This window comes from Apium graveolens, chromosome 3 (genome assembly GCF_009905375.1).
Source record: "Apium graveolens cultivar Ventura chromosome 3, ASM990537v1, whole genome shotgun sequence".
Lineage (NCBI taxonomy): Eukaryota > Viridiplantae > Streptophyta > Magnoliopsida > Apiales > Apiaceae > Apium > Apium graveolens.
The window spans coordinates 78,345,393-78,348,951 of NC_133649.1; the positions used below are offsets into that span (position 1 = coordinate 78,345,393).

A 3,559-nucleotide genomic window follows, 5' to 3' on the forward strand; every position below is an offset into this window, starting at 1 on the left:
AGCAGAAAGAACCAGTAAACATGGGAGATCGTATTGTTCAAGCTGATCCAGCTCTTATGGATTTTTCTCGGCCTAAAATTGATGACATTCAGTCAAGCATCCTTCATCCGGCTATTCAAGCTAACACCTTTGAAATCAAGCCGGGCACTATTCAGATGGTGCAGAATTCTGTTTCTTTTGGAGGAGCGGCAACTGAAGACCCCAACATGCACATAAGAAATTTTGTAGAGATCTGCAGCACTTTTAAGTATAATGGCGTGACTGATGAGGCTATCAATTTGAGGCTTTTCCCATTCTCACTGAGGGATAAGGCTAAAGACTGGTTACATTCTGAACCAGCTGGGTCCATCACTACGTGGCAAGATCTTGCGCAAAAGTTTCTGGTGAAGTTTTATCCAATGGCAAAGACTGCTGCTATGAGGAGTGCTCTTACTCAGTTTGCGCAGCAACCTACAGAATCTATGTGCGAGGCTTGGGAACGCTACAAGGAAATGTTGAGAAAATGTCCACATCATGGAATGCCGGATTGGATGGTAATCACTGGTTTTTATAATGGTTTGGGGGCCCAATCTCGGCCCATGCTCGATGCAGCAGCTGGAGGCGCCTTATGGGCTAAAAGCTATACTAAGGCGTATAATCTTATAGAGACGATGGCTGCAAATGAGCATCAAAACCCAACTCAGAGGATGACGTCAGGCAAGGTAGCAGGTATTCTGGAAGTTGATGCAGCCACCGCTATTGCAGCCCAGCTCCAAGCGTTATCAATGAAGGTTGATTCTCTGGCTACGTATGGAGTTAATCAAATAGCTATGGTTTGTGAGCTTTGTGCAGGTTCTCATGCTACGGATCAGTGTTCTCTTGTCAACGAATCTGTTCAGTATGTGAATAATTATCAGCGACAACAGCAGCCTGTGCCAGCGACCTATCATCCTAATAACAGAAATCATCCAAATTTCAGCTGGGGGAATAATCAGAATGCTATTCAGCCACCATATCAGCAAGGGGTGAGTAAACAGTTTAACCATCCTGGATTCCAGCAACCACGGCAGTATGCTACAAGGCAATCATATCCTCAACAGGGAAGTGCAGCTGCACCTACTAGTGCTGATTTTGAGGAACTTAAGCTGTTGTGCAAGAGTCAGGCGGTTTCTATCAAGACCTTGGAAAATCAAATCGGTCAATTAGCCAATGCAGCGCTCAATCGTCAACCTGGCACTCTTCCCAGTGACACGGAAGTACCAGGCAGGAAGGAAGCTAAAGAGCAAGTCAAGGCTATTACCTTAAGGTCTGGAAAAGTAGTTGATGCTGAAAAGGCAAAAGAAGTCGAAGCTGAAGTTAGAGATGAAGAATCTAAGCAAAAGGAGAAAGCGGCGGAACCAAGGAAGACTACTGTTGAACACACTCTGCCTGAGGCTAATACAGGGGAGAAACAGCTCTATCCTCCACCACCTTTTCCTAAGAGATTGCAGCAACAAAAGCTGGATAGACAGTTTGGGAAGTTTCTGGAGGTGTTCAAGAAACTTCACATCAATATACCTTTCACTGAGGCTCTGGAACAAATGCCTAGTTATGCGAAGTTTATGAAGACTATTCTTTCAAGGAAGGTGAAACTGGATGACCTTGAAATCGTTGCTCTCACGGAAGAATGCAGCGCTGTTCTGCAACAAAAGTTACCACCAAAACTGAAAGATCCAGGAAGCTTCACCATTCCTTGCACCATTGGCAATCTAACTTTTGACAAGTGCCTTTGTGATTTGGGAGCAAGTATTAATCTGATGCCCTTGTCGATCTTTAAAAAGCTGGATCTGCCTGATCCAAAACCCACATACATGTCGCTACAATTGGCGGACCGTTCCATTACTTACCCAAGGGGCATAGTTGAGGATGTGCTCGTCAAGGTGGATAAGCTCTTCTTTCCAGCAGATTTTGTTATTCTGGATTTTGAGGAAGATTAGAAGATTCCCATAATCTTGGGGAGGACTTTCTTGGCTACTGGTCGTACCTTGATAGATGTGCAAAAAGGGGAACTTACTATGCGGGTCCAAGATCAGGATGTGACCTTCAACGTATTCAAGGCAATGAAATTCCCTACAGAAGATGAGGAGTGCTTTAAAGTGGATGTGATTGATTCCGCGGTTACTTCGGAACTCGAGCACATGCTAATGTCTGATGCATTGGAAAAGGCCTTAGTGGGGGAATTTGACAGTGATGATGAAGATAGCAACGAGCAATTACAATATCTGAACGCTTCTCCCTGGAAGCGAAAGTTGGACATACCATTTGAATCTCTTGGTACTTCTGACCTTAAGAATGCTGAAGGGAAGCTCAAACCATCAATAGAGGAAGCACCTACCTTGGAGCTCAAACCACTACCTGAACACTTGAGGTATGTTTTTTTAGGTGATTCATCTACGTTACCTGTTATTATTTCAGTTGACCTTTCAGGTAGTGAGGAAGACAAGCTCTTAAGGATTCTGAGAGAATTCAAATCGGCTATAGGATGGACCATAGCAGATATCAAGGGGATAAGTCCTTCATATTGTATGCATAAAATTCTGTTAGAGGAAGGTAGTAAGCCAACTGTGGAACAGCAGCGAAGACTGAACCCGATCATGAAGGAGGTGGTGAAGAAAGAAATTCTGAAATGGCTAGATGCAGGCATCATTTATCCTATTTCTGACAGCTCGTGGGTGAGCCCCGTACAATGTGTACCTAAGAAAGGAGGTATCACTGTGGTCGCAAATGAAAAGAATGAGCTTATCCCTACTCGAACAGTTACAGGATGGAGAGTGTGCATGGATTATAGGAAATTGAACAAAGCCACAAGGAAGGATCACTTTCCTCTTCCATTCATTGATCAAATGCTTGACAGATTGGCGGGACATGAGTATTTTTGTCTTCTGGATGGTTATTCCGGGTATAATCAGATTTGTATTGCACCAGAGGATCAGGAAAAGACTACCTTCACTTGTCCATTTGGCACATTTGCTTTTCGTAGAGTTTCGTTTGGGTTATGTGGCGCCCCGGCCACCTTTCAGAGATGTATGATGGCTATATTCTCTGACATGATTGGAAATAACGTCGAAGTGTTCATGGATGACTTCTCCGTCTTTGGACACTCATATGATGAATGTTTGAATAATCTGCGCGCCGTACTCAAACGATGCGTGGAAACTAATTTGGTGCTTAATTGGGAGAAATGTCATTTTATGGTGCGTGAAGGCATTATCCTTGGGCATAAGGTCTCTAGCAAGGGTCTGAAGGTGGACAAGGCCAAGGTGGGAGTCATTGAAAATCTTCCACCACCCAATTCTGTGAAAGGAATTCGTAGTTTTCTTGGTCATGCGGGTTTTTATCGGCGATTCATCAAGGACTTTTCAAAGATATCTAAGCCGTTGTGCAATTTGCTTGAGAAAGATGTGCCTTTCAAATTTGATGATGAATGTTTGGCAGCATTCGAGACTCTCAAGAAGAGTTTGATCACTGCACCAGTTATTACAGCACCAGATTGGACAGAACCGTTTGAGATGATGTGTGATGCGAGTGATTATGCGGTAGG

General features: G+C 43.9%; 1 non-coding gene across 1 annotated transcript; it reads right to left on the reverse strand.

The window, feature by feature from the left end:
* Positions 1-413: 413 nt before the first annotated feature.
* On the reverse strand, positions 414-520 carry LOC141715647 (small nucleolar RNA R71). The gene has a single exon (XR_012572402.1). It is a non-coding gene; the product is annotated as a small nucleolar RNA R71 (small nucleolar RNA).
* Positions 521-3,559: the final 3,039 nt, after the last annotated feature.